Source organism: Eschrichtius robustus, chromosome 13, assembly GCF_028021215.1.
Source record: "Eschrichtius robustus isolate mEscRob2 chromosome 13, mEscRob2.pri, whole genome shotgun sequence".
Lineage (NCBI taxonomy): Eukaryota > Metazoa > Chordata > Mammalia > Artiodactyla > Eschrichtiidae > Eschrichtius > Eschrichtius robustus.
The window spans coordinates 41,028,100-41,051,490 of NC_090836.1; the positions used below are offsets into that span (position 1 = coordinate 41,028,100).

Below are 23,391 nucleotides of genomic sequence, written 5' to 3' on the forward strand. Positions count from 1 at the left end.
AACAGAATACACATTCTTCTCAAGTGCTCATGCAACATTCTCCAGGATACATCATATCTTGGGTCACAAGTCAAGCCTTGGTAAATTTAAGAAAACTGAAATCGTATCAAGTACCTTTTCCAACCACAACGCTATGAGACTAGATATCAATTACAGGATAAAATCTGTAAGAAATACAAACACATGGAGGCTAAACAACACACTACTTAATAACCAAGAGATCACTGAAGAAATCAAAGAGGAAATCAAAAACTACCAAGAAACAAATGACAATGAAAACACAATGACCCAAAACCTATGGGATGCAGCAAAAGCAGTTCTAAGAGGGAAGTTTATAGCAATACAATCCTACCTCAAGAAACAAGAAAAATCTCAAATAAACAACCTAACCTTACACCTAAAGCAATTAGAGACAGAAGAACAAAAAAACCCCAAAGTTAGCAGAAGGAAAGAAATCATAAAGATCAGATCAGAAATAAATGAAAAAGAAATGAAAGAAATGATAGCAAAGATCAATAAAAATAAAAGCTGGTTCTTTTAGAAGATAAACAAAATTGATAAACCATTAGCAGACTTATCAAGAAAAAAAGGGAGAAGACTCAAATCAATAGAATTAGAAATGAAAAAGGAGAAGTAACAACTGACACTGCAGAACTACAAAGGATCATGAGAGATTACTACAAGCAACTCTATGCCAATAAAATGGACAACCTGGAAGGAATGGACAAATTCTTAGAAATGCACAACCTTCCAAGACAGAACCAGGAAGAAATAGAAAATATGAACAGACCAATCACAAACACTGAAATTGAAACTGTGATTAAAAATCTTCCAACAAACAAAAGCCCAGGACCAGAAGGCTTCACAGGCGAATTCTATCAAACATTTAGAGAAGAGCTAACACCTATCCTTCTCAAACTCTTCCAAAATATAGCAGAGGGAGGAACACTCCCAAACTCATTCTACGAGGCCACCATCACTCTGATACCAAAACCAGACAAAGATGTCACAAAGAAAGAAAACTACAGGCCAATATCACTGATGAACATAGATGCAAAAATCCTCAACAAAATACTAGCAAACAGAATCCAACAGCACATTAAAAGGATCATACACCATGATCAAGCGGGGTTTATCCCAGGAATGCAAGGTTTCTTCTATATACGCAAATCAATCAACGTGATACACCATATTAACAAACTGAAGGAGAAAAACCATATGATCACCTTAATAGATGCAGAGAAAGCTTTCGACAAAATTCAACCCCCATTATGATAAAAACCCTCCAGAAAGTAGGCATAGAGGGAACTTTCCTCAACATGTTAAAGGCCATATATGACAAACCCACAGCGAACATCGTCCTCAATGGTGAAAAACTGAAACCATTTCCACTAAGATCAGGAACAAGACAAGGTTGCCCACTCTCACCACTATTATTCAACATAGTTTTGGAAGTTTTAGCCACAGCAATCAGAGAACAAAAAGAAATAAAAGGAATCCAAATTGGAAAAGAAGAAATAAAGCTGTCACTGTTTGCAGGTGACATGATACTATACACAGAGAATCCTAAAGATGCTACCAGAAAACTACGAGAGCTAATCAATGAATTTGGTAAAGTAGCAGGATACAAAATTAATGCACAGAAATCTCTTGCATTCCTCTACACTAATGATGAAAAATCTGAAAGTGAAATTAAGAAAACACTCCCATTTACCATTGCAACAAAAAGAATTAAATATCTAGGAATAAACCTACCTAAGGAGACAAAAGACCTGTATGCAGAAAATTATAAGACACTGATGAAAGAAATTAAAGATGATACAAATAGATGGAGAGATATACCATGTTCTTGGATTGGAAGAATCAACATTGTGAAAATGACTCTACTACCTAAAGCAATCTACAGATTCAATCCCTATCAAACTACCACTGGCATCTTTCACAGAACTAGAACAAAAAATTTCACAATTTGTAAGGAAATACAAAAGACCCCAAATAGTCAAAGCAATCTTGAGAAAGAAAAATGGAGCTGGAGGAATCAGGCTCCCTAACTTCAGACTATACTACAAAGGTACAGTAATCAAGACAGTATGGTACTTGTACAAAAAAAGAAATATAGATCAATGGAACAGGATAGAAAGCCCAGAGATAAACCCACGCACATATGGTCACCTTATCTTTGATAAAGGAGACAAGAATATACAGTGGAGAAAAGACAGCCTCTTCAATAAGTGGTGCTGGGAAAACTGGACAGCTACATATAAAAGAATGAAATTAGAACACTCCCTAACACCATACACAAAAATATACCCATAATGGATTAAAGACCTAAATGTAAGGCCAGACACCATCAAACTCTTAGAGGAAAACATAGGCAGAACACTCTGTGACATAAATCACAGCAAGATCCTTTTTGATCCACTTCCTAGAGAAATGGAAATAAAAACAAAAATAAACAAATGGGACCTAATGAAACTTAAAAGCTTTTGCACAGCAAAGGAAATCATAAACAAAACGAAAAGACAACCCTCAGAATGGGAGAAAATATTTGCAAATGAAGCAACTGACAAAGGATTAATCTCTAAAACATACAAGCAACTCATGCAGCTCAATATCAAAAAAACAAACAACCCAATCCAAAAATGGGCAGAAGACCTAAATAGACATTTCTCCAAAGAAGATATACAGATTGCCAACAAACACATGAAAGAATGCTCAACATCATTAATCATTAGAGAAATGCAAATCAAAACTACAATGAGATATCATCTCACACCAATCAGAATGGCCATCATCAAAAAATCTACAAACAATAAATGCTGGAGAGGGTGTGGAGAAAAGGGGACCATCTAGCACTGTTGGTGGGAATGTAAATTGATACAGCCACTATGGAGAACAGTATGGAGGTTCCTTAAAAAACTAAAACTAGAACTACCATATGACCCAGCAATCCCACTACTGGGCATATACCCTGAGAAAACCATAATTCAAAAAGAGTCATGTACCAAAATGTTCATTGCAGCTCTATTTACAATAGCCCAGACATGGAAGCAACCTAAGTGTCCATCGACAGATGAATGGATAAAGAAGATGTGGCACATATATACAATGGAATGTTACTCAGCCATAAAAAGGAACGAAACTGAGTTATTTGTAGTGAGGTGGATGGACCTAGAGACTGTCATACAGAGTGAAGTAAGTCAGAAAGAGAAAAACAAATACCGTATGCTAACACATATATATATAGAATCTAAGAAAAGAAAAAAAAATTAGTCAGAAGAACCTAGGGGCAAGACGGGAATAAAGACACAGACCTGCTAGAGAATGGACTGGAGGATACGGGGAAGGGGAAGGGTAAACTGGGACAAAGTGAGAGAGTAGCATGGACATATATATACTACCAAACGTAAAATAGATAGCTAGTGGGAAGCAGCCGCATAGCACAGGGAGATCAGCTCGGTGCTTTGTGACCACCTAGAGGGGTGGGATAGGGAGGGTGGGAGGGAGGGAGATGCAAGAGGGAAGAGATATGGGGACATATGTATATGTATAACTGATTCACTTTGTTATAAAGCAGAAGCTAACACACCATTGTAAAGCAATTATAGTCTAATAAGGATGTTTAAAAAAAAACACACACACTAAGAAACATGAGGCCTATTATTCCCTTCTGGAAAGTGCTCTGGAAACATACGTTATTTTGGGGGCTTAATTAGAATCAAGAGTCCAACACCTGTAGGTCCGTAATAGACTCCATTGTCAGGATTTTCATTAATAAAGTAGTTAAGTGTACTGCCCTCAAAGGAACTGCTTAAGTGATAGGCCATTTCCTTAACCCTTTTAACTCCTCTATTCCCTAGTTTCATTTGACACCTAATCTCATATGGAGAAAAAGACCATCTCAGATGCTCACCTGTGTCAGAGACTAAGCTAGCGACACCCTCTATATGGTCCTGTCTAAGGCTTATTGGGAATTCCTTCTGAAAATAGAATCTGAGTGATGAGTGATAGAGAAAATTAGGCTCATCTGCATGTGTCTAAGTACAGTGACTCTGTGTATTTTCTTGAATAGTCCCCTTTCAAATATTTCATCCCATTTCCCCCATATGGCAGCAAAATACACAAAATGTCCCAATATTTTGGCAACAAGATCACACCTTTCTGAAAGAACATATACACTTACAAAACCTCTGTCATCATTCAAAACTCAGTTTTGACTCAGAGATTAAGGCAGGGAACTTCCTTTCTCTTCAGTACAACATAGGCAGCAAGTGTAGGATAGCAAAGAGTGGGCACTACATATAAAGAAGATGGTACACAACCAGTGGATCTCCTCCCTTAGTGTGTGTTGTATATCTTGGGATATGGTCATGAGGGCAGAAGTATCACCAAGAGGACTGATTTTACTTTCAGTGTCACCTGCCTGGTAAACTAAATTTCTTTTATGCTCATCCATGTGACTGTGACATCTAGGGCACAGCTTTGGCTGCCTGAAAAACAAAGTTATTAGGCAGACATCACCACTGATCCAGAAGAGGGAGTGATACTCATGGGCAGAGATGCCAGGTTCTACTGCTACAACTGAGTACTTGGAAATCGAGTGAGACCCACACACATCACAACTGCCAAGCAAAGAAACCAGCAAACAACAACTGTTAAAATAAATGTGGTGTAAAAGACGTTTATCCTATTGGTTCTTACTGGGTAGTGGAATGCAGTGCTTGAATGTCCAAGCGTGGTATTGCATTTGGTTCAGAGAACAACATCACAGATTAGGAGAAGATCTGGATTATAAAGTCACAAACCCATTTTGACTTTGCCCAAGTTATTCTGCTCATGGGCCTCAGTTTCCTCACTTGTAAATAAGGAGGTATAACTGGAAAATGCTGAAGACTCCTTTCATTTCTAATATCTTGTGATCTGGATGGTCTCACAGTCTATGACACCAACGTGGCTATCCCCCCAGACTGTGAAAAAGCCACCTAGTCCAAAAATATTTCCTACAAGAAAAAACTATTTAGGATATTTGTCAAAGATGTTGACCTTTGCACATAGAAACGTGCATGTCATAAAAGAAAAGGTGAAGTTTTTAACTCTTACTCATTCTTTTCCAAACAAAATTTAGACAAAAGAACACAACATATTAAAAATGATACAACGTAGAATTTAACCCCAGGAGTGAGGATTTATCACAACACCAGTAAAATAATAGGCAAGAATCCATTATAACAACAAAATAAGTTTTAAAAATCATCACCTTATTAGATGTTGACTTGGCATTTGTTGAAAGACAAATGTTGATTTTTTTAATTAATGTAAAATTTTGTAAATTTTGAAACTTTTGTAATTTTCATTACAAAAGTAATGAAAAATTTTTCACATGATAAAAGAGACCTCATAATTTCAGGGTTGTATCGAAAACAGAAACTACACAAGGATGCCTTCTATTTTCATGCTAATTCAACAGTATTTAAAATGCTTTCAGTGGTTTTCCAGTTCCAAAAACAGATAAATATAAAATCCCAGTAAGACATTTTATAAAAGTTGACAAACGAATAGCAAAATTCATCCAGAAAAATAGGTAAAACTTCAAAAAAAGGGTGTTGATACTGCTATTCATGTATACTTGAATTAAATAATTAAGTAAATAAATGGCAGGTGGTAGGAGCCAAGATTCTCACTGTTGAAACAGGAGTTTGCAGATAAGTAAGGGAAGAAGACTAGAAAGATCCATATGATAACAGAGTTGGAAACGTCAGTATGAACTCATGTTTAGCTTAATATAGCTACAGATGGTTACATATAGAAATATTTATAGATATGCGTATACACATGGGTGAGAATGCATACATATATTTCCTTGCTATCAACTGAGAGGGCCTGAAGCAACATATCAGTAGCAACAATCACACTGACCACTCAGATCTTGGTTTCTAATACAATTCTCCAGTAAAAGGAACCAGGGCTCCTTGGAGAAATGGCTGATTCTAGAGCTAAGACACAGAATATACAAGATCAGCTTGAAACATCTTGTAGTACCAAAGAATAGGAAAGTGCTAAAACACACACACACATGCACACACACAAAATGATGGGTGTATATCAAAGGAGCACAGGAGTCAACTGAAAAAGGTCTCAATGACCAAAGCCAGAACAATCTGAGCACCAAATAAAGTAGTACTGGATTATAACACAAAATGTGTGAGATCATAGTGATATAAATAAATGACTGAACAGATTTAAAAAATGGGGGAGAACAAACAAATCTCCCATGTAGAATTTCAAATAATTTATGTAAATACTCTACCCTCGAGTAGGTGGAGAATAACTCCTCATTCCATAATTGTGAGCTACACATAGTGACTTCCTTCCAAAGCGTACAGTATGAAAAAAAAGGGTCAACTTGGAGGAAAAAGAGTAACTTTACAGTGGATAAATCTGAAAAACACTATCTGAGACACGTGACCTAGGTAACCTTCAACAGTGATAAATTTTGTTGGTAGTGTGTACTCTTGATATAACATGATGAAAATGGTACTTTACCTCTATGATCTTCCTCCCCAAAACCAATAACCCCAGTCTAATCATGAGGAAAACATCAGACAAGCTCAAATTTAGGGACTACTTCAAAATATCTGACCAGTACTACTCAGAAGTATCAAGGTCATCACAAACAAGAAAAGCCTGAGAAAACTGTGACAACCAAGTAAATCCTATGGCAACATGACAACTCAATATAATGTGGCATCTCTGGATAGGACCCTGGGGCAACAAAAAAAGAGGACATTATGTAAAAACTAAAGAAATCTAAATTTTAAAGTATGGAGATCGATTAATAATTTTCAATATTGTTTCATTAATTTTAACACATATTGTATTAATGTAAGATGTTAATAGGTGAAACTAGATGCAAGGAATGTGAAAACTATACTATCTTTTTGATTTTTCTGTAAATAACTACTCTAAATTTCTAAAATAACTGTTCTAAATAATAAAGTTTATTTAAATCCTAAAAGAAAAATAATAATGGTAAGTAACAATTGATAGCTAGTTATAGGTTTCTCGCTGTGGTACGGGTAAAAAATTCTGAAATGCCTTTATGTATTTTAGAATTTTACAAAGGATTTGGAGACAAATAGGAGCCAAGGTTCTTACTGTTAGAAAAGAGAATACCAAATATGGAAAGGTAGAAGATAAATCTGTTTGTTTATATAATACATTTATATGACTGTGTTTACAATTATGCATAAACCCATTTTTTCCTAACTCTATCCGGTAAAAGAGTCTAGAGGCAATGACATAACAATACCAATAAGCTCACCTAGCACCCAGATCTTACTTTCTAAATACTATTTTCCACTTAAGGAACCAGAGTATCTTGGAATAAAGACTGATTCAAGGCTAGGGCAAGAAAAGTGCAAGATGAGTCTTTCTGTACGCTAAAGGGAAGTGACCAAATAATGATGGGACATAGCGAAAGGAAAGAGAAGCCAACTTGGAGGGGAACCCACTGGGCATATCTGAGACACTTTGAGCATAACAATAAATAATGATAGTAATTGATTATAATCTATTAAATAAAATAAGAACCCGTGAGTCTGTACTGAGAAAGTGAGGAGACAGACAGAGACACAGAAATAGGAAGAAAGGAAAGACCCTACCTGCAGAAGAATGTAAACTAATAAAGAAGGAATGAAGGAGTTAGGAAGTTATTAAAGGATATTAAAGCTATGGGGTAAAAGTTTAATAAGGAACAAGATATTTACATAGTCTCAAACTACCTCTCTACAAATTATTAATTACAAAGGAAAAAGTAACTTTACAGTGAAGAAACTATGTGAACACCAGGTTAAACATTTTTAGGTTTTATATATATATATATATATATAAAATACTTACAAATATATGTCTAACATCATATGTATGTAAAACTTACAAAATATACATTTTATACATAATATATATTCTAATTTACAATAAAAATATTTTTTTAAGAAAACAAGCAGGATAACTTGAAAAAAACAAGAGTTAATACTTTATGTTCCTGAAATGAATTAACAATCAAACTTAACCAGAAGTTGTGAAAACTAACGGAAAAAATAAAAACATATTTAGATTTTTTTTACATCTTATCTTTATGGTTTACACATATTTTGCTCCCATAATTACGTTAACTCCATCATAATATATAAATTTGACATGTATGTCATTTAGATTACATTCTATGTTAATTAGAGAGAATAGAAATAAGACTAATGTGGAAAGCTTGAGGGACCCAATTTGGGCTCAATATTAGAATTTTTCAATAACAAAATGCTCTGTCTTTCCTAGAAAACTAGTGGGGGCAAAAATACAAAAACAAAATATAACTACAGAGTGATCTTTCCAAAATGAAATACATTTAACTAACTCCTCAGCTTAAAGCACTTCAGTGATGCTCCATCACCCACATAATCAAGTCCAAATTTCTTTACATGGAATAAGGAATACTCGATTACCATGTGGTCCATTCTAACTTTCTACCCTCATAATTTTCCTCACCAGTCTGTCAAAAATTATTCCGCAGGCACACCAGGTTCCTTTCTGTTCTTGGAGTAGGTCACATTTTTTCATCTTGGGACAATGGATATATAGTGCCATTATTCTACCCTCACTTGGAACTTGTCTCAGCTCAATTTTCCAAACCTTGGCATAACTCTTACTCATCCTTCTAGTCTCTCTCACATATCACTTTCTCAAGGAAGCACTTCTTTATCTGCCAAGTTGGAATACAATTCCTAAAACACACCCTACTTACACTGATATATTTCTTATAAAGTAACATTTTGACTGATATATTTCTTATAAAGTCATATTTTGTAGTGATTAACTCTACAGGCTCTGGGTTAGGCTCCCTTGATTTGAAATTTATCTTTGTTATTTAACAGCTGTGGAATTTTGTGCAAGTTAGCTTGGCATTTCTGGGCTTAAGCTTCCTCATCTAGAAAACAGAGATAATAATTATTATACTCGTCACAGTTTTTGAGAGAATTGAATGAAATAATATATGTAAATGTAATATATGATAAATGTAGTTCATAAGAGGATTCCATTCTATTTTAATGTCCATAAAAGTAGACATAAATAACTTCTGGACCCCTGACACTGCTGTAATGAGACAGTTTGGTCATGTCAAAGCATTCAACATCATAGTTTCTTTAAATTCAATGTTTTTAATGGAATCTGTTTAGGGATTTTTTTTAATATTATTAGAATAATGCCCTAGTATAAAGTGAGTGCATTGGGTAAAATTACACCCAAGGGCATTTAAATAGCAGTTCTTGGTTGTCAGACTGGGGTTGCGAAAATAATTTTCTTTTTCTAACCAATACCTTATAATGGAATCCAACTGACCTCAGCACTCTTTGGCTAAACAGTAATAGTGCACCTATACATTCTGTATAGAAACAGAAGATACTTTTGTTTTCATTTTTTATTAGTAAAAGGAAATGAGAAATTGGCAAGGATTTCCTTTCCCTTCCCCCCACCTTTTTTTTTTTTTGTATTGGTGACCTACAGAAAATATTTTTATATTTATGATCTGTAGAAAATTTCTAAACCCATATGTGATGCTTTTAAAAACCTATAAACAGAAGTCCACTTTTCCAAGAACATGGATTTAATACAGTGTTGTTCTCTAGGATACATCCTGCATAAATCTTGCAACACTTGGGGCAAATCATAGGACCAGTTTTGTAACAGGGAAGAACAAATCTGACTCCATATTAGGTCTGTTTCTTTTACTTTAACCTTTGTATTCTATTGCCTTTGCTTCCAGTTAAGAATGTTGCCTATAGCCTGAAATATACAGGATAGCCCATTCTCAAGGCTCTGACCTTTAAGGGTGTAACATTTTTCCATTCATATAGAAATAAAAAGTTGCAGAACAGAGAATAACATTTGTCTTGTTGGAGGTTTACAGGAACATCATGACCTGATCTACAGGGACGGCTATAAGAACAAGGGATTCTGACACCAAGAAGTTTGCAACAACCAACCACACCCCTCCTTCACCTGGCCTTTAAAAACGCTTTGCTGATCCCACTACTGGGCATATACCCTGAGAAAACCATAACTCAAAAAGAGTCATGTACCACAATGTTCACTGCAGCACTACTTACAATAGCCAGGAGGCCATGGAAGCAACCTAAGTGTCCATTGAAATATGAATGGATAAAGAAGATGTGGCACATATATACAATGGAATATTACTCAGCCATAAAGAGAAACGAAATTGAGTTATTTGTAGTGAGGTGGATGGACCTTGAGTCTGTCATACAGAGTGAAGTAATTCAGAAAGAGAAAAACAAATACCATAGGCTAACACATATATATGGAATCTAAAAAAATAAAATGGTTCTGAAGAACCTAGAGGCAGGACAGGAATAAAGACGCAGACCTACTAGAGAATGGACTTGAGGACACGGGGAGGGGGAAGGGTAAGCTGAGACGAAGTGAGAGAGTGGCATGGACATATATACACTACCAGATGTAAAATAGATAGCTAGTGGGAAGCAGCCGCATAGCACAGGGAGATCAGCTCAGCTCAGTGCTTTGTGACCACCTAGAAGGGTGGGATAGGGAGGGTGGGAGGGAGACGCAAGAGGGAGGGGATATGGGGATATATGTATACGTATAGCTGATTCACTTTGTTATACAGCAGAAACTAACACAACAATGTAAGGCAATTATACTCCAATAAAGATGTTAAAAAAAAAAAAAAGGATGCCTGGAGACCTAACTGTAATTTTCTTAAGTCCAAACATTTGTTGAGTCGAGGCAATTCTGTGAATTAAACATGAATTCAGACTTTCCTCACCTTTCAGGTAAAATACTCTTTTCAAAGAGTAAAGCATATATATTTAGAGGAAAATATACATATGGAGACCTAGAAAAGACATAGAAAGAATAGTGCTCATATAATCTGTAATGTTTCAACTTAATCTGTTTCATTATAAAAATTTTTTTTAAAATGCTTTGCTGAAACCCTTTGGGGAGTTCGGGGATTTGGGGGGCACGAGTCACCCATTCTCCTTCATGGCCCTGCCATAAACCTTTCTCTGCTCCAAACTCTGACGTTTCGGTTTGTTTGGCCTCACTGTGCATCAGGCACACAAACTTGTGTTTGGTAACAGTTTTTCAAGGCAGAAATTGGAAAGTTGGGAATGTGTTGTCGCCATTAAGAGAAAATATTTTAAATATCCCAATTATGCAAGAAAAGATACAGAATCCAAGTAGCCACTGTACAACAAACGTATTTTGGCAGCAACTGTGTAGTACTTGGCCACAGCTGTAACAAGTGCCTTAGGACATTGTCTTTTGCTGAACAAGCCTCAACTATATATACTCAGAGAGTTGAATATTTATAAGAGAAATTAATAGAAGCAGTCACTCAAATGTCATCTCTGAATAGGGAATGGTACGGATCCCGATATTCCTAAAGGACTTTGTTGAAAGATTTAGAAACCTGGAATAGGAATATTAGGACCACTGTCAATGCATGTAATTTTTCTGGGCATAAGAGAAAGGTGCAGAGGTGGACAGGGAATGGTTTGCCAGCTCTTGTCAAGCCAGATTTCACCCCCTTTCTTTCTCCCTCCCCCGACAATCATTTGAAAAATGAAAGGAATTTCTCTTTAAATCACCTCACACTACCTAGTTATCACAGAGATGAAAGTGGGACACCCAGAGAAAGGCAACCAAGAGCCAAATGACAGAGAAATATTCGATACAGCCCAAACTAAGATTTTTGGGGAATTCAAGGCTTTACCTACAAAGTTAGGCCATCATTCTAGAAATCTCGTGTTTTCTGAGCTATAAAGAATGTAGACACCTCACTCCTGATCATGTAGAGCCAGCTTTATCTATCAACATTCCTTTTGAGAACTAGAAAAAGATAAATGAAATGCAAAAAGTGTTTGTCTGAAAGTATTGGAAAGTCTAACAAGGCTGTCAAGAGTCAGAGAACAAGACCTCAGAGGGAAGAGTACTGAGACGAGCTTGATAATCTGTATTAATTGTCTCCTCAAGGCCCTTGTCTATGTGTAAGTGGTACATGGCCAAGAGACTGAGAAGCCTAGCAGAAACCGATAGCTAAGAGGCTGAGAACCTTAGCTGAGCTTTTGGCAGTTCCTGGGTATATGGACACAAAACTTAAAATTCAGGGCTACCAAGGCAGGCAGGATTCGTTGGGTCAAGATCCCCAAAAGAAGCAAAATGTTTTAAGGTGAGCACAACATTCTGCATCAATTTTCCCCATGAGATACGTAAATGCCATATGTAGCACATGATAAAAGGGTAAAAAGCTGAACAGAAAGTAGAGTCTATGAGTACAGTTATATCTGAGAAGCCAAGCAGATATAACTGTAGTTTGAAATTGGAGCTGAGGGTCCACCAAGAAGAGGTAAGTGGTAATTACCCCTTTAGCTAGAGCCATGGAAGGTCACAGAAGCACTATACCACAGGAGTAGTACTGAACAAGAAATAGAACAGTCTCACAACGATTTGGAAACACAATTCTGAAACAGCTCAATGCCAGATTGGATTAAGATGATTTGACTCTAAATGCCTGCACAAAGCAAAAGTCATCCTTTTCTGGACTGAGATAACATCAGCCAGAGTCTCAATTTCATTTCTAAAAATATCAGGTATTCCTTAAGACGGGACCAAATGACCAAAAAAAGGAAAATAAAAGACCATAGAACAGATCCACTGGAGATCTCAGATATTAGAGTTATTAGACATGCATTTTACTTTATTTCATTTTCATATTCATTCATCTATTTGTTCAATAAACAGTTGCCTTTTTTCTAGCTTTATATAATTGACAAACAACATTGTGTGAGTTTAAAGCACACAGCAGGACGATTTGATATACATGTATATTGTGAAATAATTACCACAATAAGGTTAACACATCCATCCCCTCATGCAATTACCATTTTGTGTGTGTGTGTTGAGGACATTTAAGATCTACTCTCAGAAAATTTAAAGAATGTAATACAGTGTATTAACTGTACTAGATTAACTAGTCATCATGCTGTACATTAGATCCCCAGAACTTATTCTTCTTATAATTGGAAGTTTGTACCCTTTGACCAACATCTCCTCATTTCCCCCAACCCCCAACCCCTGGAAACCACCAATCTACTCTCCGTTTCTAAGAGTTCAGCTTTTTGAGATTCTACATATAAGTGAGATCATACAGTATTTGTCTTTCTTTCTGACTTATTTCACTTACCATACTGCCCTCTAGGTCCATCCATTCTGTCACAAATGGTAGGATTTCCTTCTTTCTATGGCTGAATAATATTCCACTGTATAGCTATACCTCATTTTCTTTATCCATTCATTCACTGGCATACACTTAGGTTGTCTTTCCATGTCTTGGCTACTGTGAATAATGCTGCAATGAACACAGTAATGCAGATATCTCTTCAAGACAGTGATTTCACTTCCTTTGGATATATAGCCAGAAGTTGAATGCTGAATCATATGTCAGTCCTATTTTTCATTTTTTGAGGGCTCTCCCTACTGTTTTCTATAATGGCTGTACTAATTTACATTCCCAACAACAGTGCACAAGGGTTCCTTTTTCTCCACATCCTTGACAATACTTGTTATCTACTCAGACGTGCACTTTTAAATGAGTTTGATTAATGTGTTCAAGAAAATATATGGCAAAATGGAGAATGTCTCTAGAGAACTGGATTCTATAAAATAGAACCAAAAGTAAACTCTAGAACTGAAAAATATAATAACCAAAATTAAGCAGATTAGAAACAGAAGAAGAGAAGATGAATAAAACTAGAATGTGGGTCAACAGAAAATATCCTGACTGAAAGACAGAGACCAAAAAAATGAGAAATACAGCATAAAATCATCAAAGTCTTATGGGAAATGGTAAGATCTAACATATGTATATTTAGAGTCATAGAAAGGACAGACAGAATGGGACAGAGCAATAAAATTTAATATGAAAATGTAGTTAAACAGAAATTGAAAAATTGGAAAAGCGAAAAGGGAACATTATGGTAATACAGAGATAGTAATCACAGAATTGGGGCTAAGGGAACAAAGAGAAGAGGTTGGAACATCAGCAACTGAAAGCCTGCAAGAGATTCTCCATGAGCTGGGACTCAGATCCTTAAGCAGGGTACTGCACATCTGTGCTGCCATCTCAGGAGCTCAGAGAAGGGGTCTTATGAAGCTGGGAAGGGGAGCTTCCTTGTTCCTGCTATGGCTGAGAGGGCATAAGGAAGCTAGTTCCAGGAGCGCTGAGAAAAAGCTGAAAGTGGAACCCCAGCTATTGCTGGGGTGATGCGAACAGAAACAGCAAGTAGTCTCCCTTTAGTGCCACAACCTAAGAGGAGTTGGATGTCAAAGAAGAAAATACTTTCCATATTCTGCACATCACAAAGCATAAGGGTGGGTTTAGAGATAAGAGAGAGTAGTTTAATAACCACTACGAACCTCGAGCAAGATAAATACAAAAGAAAACAAATCTAGGCATTTATATTAAACTACTAAAAACTAAAGGCAAAAAGAAAAAATTTTAACCAGCCTGAGACAAAAGACAAATTACCTTTAAACAGTACTGAGACAGGCTGGGAGCTGGGGCCTGGGACCCTTTGCCGCAGTGCTTGCACCTGGACAAAGTCTCCTCCAGCAACAGAATACAAAGAAACTACAAGGGGCTGAAAATAACTGCAGGCATGTGCAGCTGGGGCAAAACAGCAAGACCAAAACCCAACTGCTACTTCTGAGGTGTCAGGAGCAAACACAGGGTACTACCCATGATCCCTGCACACAGCACCACCAAGGGAGTGGGCAGACCACCTAAGCCACCTGCTGGCCTGACCCACGGATCTGCCCCTACCCTCACCCCATTTAAGGGACCAGCTCACCCTCAGTGAGCAAGCAAGGGCACCTGTTACTTGTTTTCACTCCCTCGTGCTGCAGTACGAGTCCCAATAAAGCCTTGCCTGAATTTCTTGTCTGGCCTCTTATCAATTTATATTGATTAGATAGTCTAAGAACCCAGGTCCATAACAGTACCACCTTTAGACACAGGCAACTGTGGTCCAGGCCTGGACTTCTGTTTCAGGGCTTGTTTGGCTTCCTTCCCACCCATCACTCTTCACAGGGTGAGGGTCCTGCAGAGTCTAGCTGATACACCCACCCACAGCCGGCACACTCTATATCTCCTGCTCCAAAGAGCTGGACCTCAGAAATCCCTGCCCAAACAGCCTCAGGTCCATTTCCGGTTCTCACAGCCCTCTTTCCACAGGAGTGTGCACACCAGGCGTGAGGAGTGTGCAGGGAGCTCGACGGTGTGTGCTGACTTATGGAAGCATGCACTGACTTTCTCAGTTCATGAAAGACCCAACGGTGCGACAAAAAAGAGCCTTGGGTCAAGGAACTCCATTTGTACTTTTTACCCGGGAAATAAGTAAAGGCGAACCTGCCTTTGAAGGAGCCAACTTTAGACTGAAATCGATTTCCCAACAGAAGTGATAGAAGCCTTAAGACTTATGGGTTAATATTCTGATAATGATGAAATAAATGCAAACTAGAGTTCTATACATCAAAATGTACCTCAAAATGAAAGAAAATGTACCTCAAAAATGAAGGTAGAGCTCCTCCGCCGCCCCGCGCCCGGCGGGTGGGCCCAGGAGAGGCGAGAGGAGGCCCAGGCCCGGCGCGCGGGACGCCCTGTTTCACACCACCGTTTCCACGTGTTGTTTGGCAGCAACAGACTGAGCCCGCTCCTCCAGATCAGGTGGCGGGTGACGAGGAGGGAGAGGACAGGGAGGCAGGCTGGAAGCTTAAAAGGCAGCCCGCCCCAGGACCTCCGGGAGCGTGCCTCTCCCGGTGGTCCCTCCGCAGGGCCAGCCGGCGCCCTGGCTTCTGCGCAGCCGTCCAACAACGAGGGCCGGCTCCGCCCACCTGGCTACACCATAGCAACCGCGATGAAACAGCCTCTTTAAGCTGGTGGAGCGCTTCCTCGACCGTGGTCGGTGCTAGAGCGCATCATGGAAGACAAGCTGATGGCAGACGTCAACACCTGGGAGAGCGAGGAGCAGAAGCGGAACCGGGACATGGCATCCTGAGAATCATGAACCCCACAACCACGTGTTGATCCTGTCCTTCCCCATCCTGCCGACGGCGGCTCCCGGGAGATCCCTGAGGGCTACCGGGCCCAGAGTAGCCAGCATTGCACGCCCTGCAAAGGAAGGGTCCGCTACTGTGAAGATGTGAGTGTAGATGAAGTAAAAGCTTTGGCTTCTCTGATGACGTATAAATGTGCTGTGGTTGAAGTACCATTTGACTGTGCTAAAGCTGGTGTTAAAATCAATCCCAAGAACCACACCGATAATAAATTGGAAAAGATCACAAGGAGGTTCACCATGGAACTACCAAAAAAGGGTAGTTTATTGGTCCTGGCGTTGATGTGCCTTCCCCAGTCAGGGGCACAGGTGAGCGAGAAGATTCCTGGATTGCTGACACCTATGCCAGCACCATAGGGCGCTTAGATATTAATGCACATGCCTGCTATTAATGGTAAACCCATCAGTCAGGGTAGTATCCACAGATGTACCTCTGCCACTGGCCGTGGTGTTTTCCATGGGATTGAAAACTTCCTCAATGAAGCTTCTTACATGAGCATTTTATGCATGACCCCAGGGTTTGTAGATAAAACATTTGTTATTCAGGGATTTGGCAATGTGGGCCTGTACTCTGTGACATATTTACATCATATTGGTGCTAAATGTGTTGATGGTGGTGAAGCTAATGGGAGCATATGAAATTCAGATGGCATTGACCCAAAGGAACTAGAAGACTTCAAATTGCAACATGGATCAATCGGGGATCAATCCATGGATCAAAGCGTGGTGGAAATATTCTCGTTGTACCCACAGCGGGTTCTAAAACAGAGTATCAGGTGCATCCAAGAAAGACATTGTGTAGTTTGGTTTAGTTTACACTATGGGATTTTCTGACAGGCAAATCATGCCCATGGCCACAAAGTATAACCTAGAATTGGCTGCCTATGTCAGTACCATTGAGAAAGTCTTTGGGGTATACAGTGAAGCTGGTTTACTTCTTCACTGCCTTATTTACCTGTAACTTCTGCAAACCTATCAGAAGTTTTGTAACCACAGAAATCTTTTTCTCTTATGGACATTATTCTCAACAAGTCAATCCAAATCAGCCCTTTAAGAAAGCAATTAAGGTTAAGATAGCATATACAGGTTGACGAGTATGAAAGTAGAATTTACCTGTGCCAGAGGGCCATTTGGGATATTTTACCTTTAACTAAAAAGTCTCTTTTCATCTCCTATACCCTCTTGTTCCATAGCTTGTTCTCAACATGTTAGTTACCTGTTGCTTGAGCTGAGTAATCAGTTGCTTGCAATATTTTGCTCTGGCCAAGTCTGATATGGGACCTGCTGTAACTTTAATGCATTTAAGAAGTGGGTGTGTGGCATTTTCAGAAGGTGACATGATCGTAAAATGAGTTATTGTTATTTCACATCAGCAAAATAACTGAATTTCATGGGTTGCAAACAAATATAACAGTTGTTTCGCTTTATGCATTTTATTCTTTTAGAATGAAATAAGTACATGCTGCTGTAATAAAATTGCCTTTAATTACTTAACAAGCCTAACCTGGAAGCAATGAGTGCTTATAAACATGAATTTAAAAAGTTAGCATTTTTATGACATAAAACAGAATCATTTATAGCTCATCAGTTCTGTATTGTTATCCAAAAACATAAAAAGCTAGATGGATAATTGTTACATTCATAACTGCAGATGATGGAGGCTGTTTTTGTTATGGCTATCTGAATTTACTAAATGTAATTATGACGTGGTCCAAATGATGCAGTAACCTCCTTATCATGTTAATTAATTTTTCATTTCTCTAACGACCTATTGTTCTGAGTGATTGAACAAGAACTCAAGTAGAGTAACTCAGAAAAAAACTACTTGGTCTCCTTGTCTGGAGTCTGCCTGACAGCTCTAAGCGTTGCCAATGTCCACAGCCCTGCCTGATTTTGTATTCCTTTTGTTTTAGAGGACTCACACGTGCACACAAGCTTAATTAACACAGTGGAGCTTAAAACATTGGATTGAGTGTTTTGTTTGGGATTTTTTGGTTAAGGCCTTTTGAACAGTATACCAATGAAATACTAGACATTATTTATATAATGAATGAGTTATTTTTTTAAAAACAGTAATACTCTTTCAGAAATTTCTAATTACTTTGTAACTGCATGACTTAACCTAGTAATAAAAGTAATAAAATAAATTTAAAGTCTGCCTTTTCAAAAAAAAATGAAAGGAAAATATTTTCAGACAAACAGTAGCTGAAGACATTTGGCACCAGTACACTTTCACAACAGAAATACTGAAAGGATTTTTTTACATAGAAGGAATATGTTCCTAAATGGAAACATTGAAGTAGAGGAATGAATTTAGAGCAACTGAAAGTTTGAACATATAGGTAAACTTAAATGAATATTGATCTGTGTAATAACAGTAATGTCTTGAGGCATTACACACACACATACATATGTATACACACACACATGCACACACACATATAATCAAAATACATGATAATAACCACACAAAATGTTGGAGAGGGGCAAAAAGTGTTAAAACTATGCTGAGATCCTTATATTGCCCCAAAAGTACTATAAAGTACTAATTTATGGGATGCATGTGCTAATATCCAGGGTAACAACTAAAACAAGGGTAAAAGATTGCCTCTTAATAGAAAGAAAAGAATGGAGTGATTTAAAAAAAAAAAAGGTTAATCCAAAAGAAAGTAATAAAGGGGAGAAAAAGGAAAAGAGCAGGTATGACAGTAGTGAGATGGGATGTTAAATCCAACTACATCAGTAATTATATTAAATGTAGATGGACTAAATACTCTGACTAAAAGGTAGAGATTATCAACCAAATGCTGCTTAAAAGAGCTACACCTTAAATATCAGGTACAGAAAGGCTGACAATAAAAGGATGAAAAATGCTACATCTTAAAAATAATAATAAAACAAGAAAGCTTGTAAAGCAGCAACAGGAATCTTGTCAGAGCCTGTCCTTTGTCCTTTTCCAGGGAGAGATGTTAAGAGTTGGAGAGGTAAATCATCAAAAGATTATTGAAGTGGGGTGGCACTTACAATCAATTCTAGTTTGTACAAGAGGCAAGATCAATAATCTATCCAGAGGTGCCTTAGGAAAATATGCAGTCTAATTCAAAAGAATAGAGATAGTAACATTTGAGAAGCAATGTTCCCCTTAGCTCAAACATGCAGATATAGTCCTGAGCCTGGGACCACTGGAGCTGATTTTTAAAAAATTAAATTAAAATTAAATTGATGTTTTTAAAACCCAATGTCCAGCAATCTCTTTAAGAAGGTTCCACATTTACCACTCCTCATTTTCAGGTCAGACACAAATTCACCTAATTGAGCTAGGAAGCCCTTTATGATCTTATCACATCTTTAATAAGAATGTCTGAATCTCCCATTCCAATTGTTCAATTAAGTCACTGCTCTGTACGTCTTAAAGGTCCTTAAAATGCTTATTGCCAGGACCTTAATGGTATTTCAGCTGCTATTTCAGTTCAAGAGTAAGCAAAGACCAAATAGAAATAAGTCCCTATTTTTACTGAAATTCTTTTGAATACTTCTGAAACACTGGCAGTGGCCCCATGTCAACCACATTTTAGCATTCTTGGGAGATTCTCCCCAAGACCAATTTTGGGTAGTTTTTCTCCTATTATCATCCAGGAAATTACATTAGTAACTTCCACAGCAGTGACTTTGGTGGATGACAATGGAATATGTTTTTGTAACAAACATCGTTGCATGGCTTGGACACTTCCATGCCTGCTCATATCATGTATCCAAGTGGCTACCTGCGAACAGTCGACCAAGTCACCACCTTGGCATTCTGGTTCTCCTCTGAGCCAGTAATTGGGTTCTTTTGTTGAGCATCCCTATGATCTACTTTAATTTTCTTTCTGAAATTCCATAGGCCTGCCACAGCTGTGTCCTTCACACACAGTATTCTTTAATTGTTCATCCATCAAACATTTATTAGCTAGACCATTGGGCCATTGGCTATGGCCTAATAGTCTGTGATATCCTGACTTTTGTATGTAGCATTCTATATGAATTAGGACTTTGTTCTAGAGCAAAATTACTTTTGTACTGCTACATGAATTGCTTTCAGTTCAGCCCATTGTGCAGAATACTTTTTGCCTTTTTCAACTAGGAATTTACTGTCTGCTAGGCAAATAGCAGCAGACTTCCATACAAAATGTCATTTTTCAATACTTGAGCTCCCAAAGGTGGAACAAGCAGCCTGTTACACTTCAGCGAGAAGGGAGTCATAAGAGTCAGATCATTCACAAGCATGAGTGAGCGTTCTGTCATTGATCCTACAGATAGAGAGAGGCTACCTACTCATGGATATGACACACACACTCCATCTCAGCATATTCCTAAGTATAACATTTACATTCTATCAAGGAATTGTGTTGTTCAGCTCTCTCTTTTTATGAATGTCTTTCTTAAATCACTCATATCAAAATATATATCTTGGTAATTAATTGTCCTTCAGCCATATGAGCTATCTCCACCACAGCTTAAGAGCATGCTAGTAATTGTGTCCGAAGTGGGTTGCACTTAGTCACAGCACAGTTTTCTAATTCAAAATACCAGTAACTGCCATTGGGTGGCAGAATTAGACTTTTGCTAATAACTTCAATCTGCTTGAGTTTTAGTAGTAGACATGTATAAAATCATCGGTCCATTAGTATTACATAGTCACAGAGGTACAGCTTGTATTATTAATTACCCTTTGACTATTCTCAAAGATTTCCTTTGTTCTTGCTTATTCAAATTTAGGATTTTTTTCTAGTTAACTCTATATGAGAGATGACAGGATACCCAAATGTGGTGTGTGTCCACCAGAACCTATATCTCCACAAGACCTTATGCCCTCTTCTTATTAGTAGGACCCAAGACAGATAGTAATTTGTTCTTTACTTTTTATGAAATGTCCCTAGAGGCCTCCACTTAGGATATCCCCAAATATATGACTGATTTACTTCAGCCCTAAATCAACCATCCTTGACTACTCCTTCACACTATAATTTCCAAATTCTTTTGGCTTCCTCTTCCAAAGAGGAAATTATCATGATATTATCAATGTAATGAATCAACTTACTTTTGAAAGTGGTCAGATCCAAATCTCATCTTTTCAGGTTGTGACAGTATGATGGATATTCAGGTACCCTGTAGAAGCACAGTGATTGCATAATGGAGTCCATCTCACAGGAAGAGGAACTGTACTTGACCGGCTTTCCCGAATGGGGTACAAAAACCAAGTCACTTTAAGCAAATCAGTCACCTTTAACCTGCTGAACTGTCCCCATGTCTGGCATAGCAAAGGTTATGTATAGAAGTACTTTAAAAATTCACTAGTCAACAGTCAGCTGTGCAATGTTTTTCATACGCCATATAGGAATATTATAGAGAGAGATAGAGGAGACTTGCACTCCTTATTCTACGGATTCTTAATAAGGGCTGAGGTTCACTGTTTTCTTGTACTCAGGTACTGCCTAATAATTACTATAAAAGAGGGTGCAGGCAGTGCTAATGGATCCCATTTAGCATGTAATGGGATGGAACCAAGCAAAGGGTGAACTTGCCCAACATTTGACTACAAGCTGGTAACAGCAAAGCCCTTTACTCGTGCATCACCTCTCTTCAACAGCTTTGGGCCAATGTGATGTCACCACCGGATATCTCTCACTTCTCATTTCCCTGTCTACACTTTTACTCGATCTTGGTACCTTCTGCCACAAGATCAGCATACCACCGCAAGGTTTACCTTGGGCCCCTGAAAATTGCTTTCTGATTTCCTTGCAAATATAACAGATATCATGTACCAGAATCCCTTGGAAAGTTAATATGTTTTCAGTGTTAAAAAGCATGGAGAGTATGATGATCCCAATTTGGGGGTAATCGTGGACAAATCTAAGAGATGAGATCAAAAAGTTTAGAAATGAGGTTCTCCGTGCCTATATCCAGACCTGCCAGAGCCAGCTGTCTTCAACAACCATATGGTTTTAAATGTAAAAAAAAAAAATTTTTTTTTTTTTTGCTTAATAAGGAATCATAAATAAAGGCACCATACCAATTAACACAGCCTGATCTAATTTATCTCCCTCCTTCCCTGGTCCAGACCAACAGAATCTATTTTCACATGTACTCTCTAGTTTTTGCCAATATAAATTAGCAGAATCTTGCAGTTCCTCTTCTCTCGTATTTCACTTTATAATTGCCCCACTCCACAACCTGAGATTATTCTGGGACCTGACTCCATTTGCAATTCTTGAAGTAATGAGGAGCGGTTTTGGAGCTGGGTTATATGGAGAACTGATATCCTTTTGCAAACTGTAGCGGTTAATGGTGCAGTACAAACTACGAAATCCTCTCTGGTTAGTTGAAGCAGAAATTGAATCTATTAGTATTTATTAGTTAGCTCACAGAAGCTGGTACTCGACTGTTCACCAGGTCCAATTACCATGAAATCATGAATTAGCAGTCCAGTTTGTTTTCCTACAGAATGTCAAGGTGATCAAGGTCTCATGATAGAGAGTTAGCACACCCTGGATCAAGGGGAATGACGTGAAATTCTGTCCTTCCTACATAAACGTAAATTGCTTTTGTTCCTCCTCCCTGATAATGGTTTTAAAAATACTTTTGACAGATCAACAGCTTCACATTAAGTGCCAAAGTCTCTGGTGATAGATTCTAGTAAAGAAACCCAATTGGTTGAACAACTCTGACTGGAGCTCACCCTTAATTAACCCTATATAGTGTACTGCCACCAAGTCAGGGACAATGCCAATGAATTAGATAAAATGGAGAAACATTTGCACCCTTCCATTCTGTGAGTCTTTGAGGGTGGCATGAATCTTTACAATTCTAACAGAATGAGATAATGAGATAACTTGGCTGAAGTTGGAAGGAGATCAGATTTGAGAGCTCCTCTTTGGCCATTCCTACTATAAAAGCTTAAAACCATAGCTCAGAGAACCAATGTGTGAAATCTGCCAGCTCCTAAGTATATCCATCTCAGTTACTCTTTAAGGGATCCAGGATATCACTGTTGGATAGGTTCGCAGACCCACAAGACCCACTTTAAGATGTTTTGGGCCAGTACAACATTTATTACCTATCCTACATATTCTTACATTATGACATGGGGATTTGGTGGTGTTTCATGTCCCAGGTGTCAGGGTCCAGCTCAGACCCTGTACAC

General features: G+C 38.0%; 1 pseudogene; it reads left to right on the forward strand.

Annotated features, from left to right (window-relative positions):
* The first annotated feature begins 15,652 nt into the window (after nucleotides 1–15,652).
* LOC137775788 (glutamate dehydrogenase 2, mitochondrial-like) lies at nucleotides 15,653–17,042 on the forward strand (annotated as a pseudogene).
* Nucleotides 17,043–23,391: the final 6,349 nt, after the last annotated feature.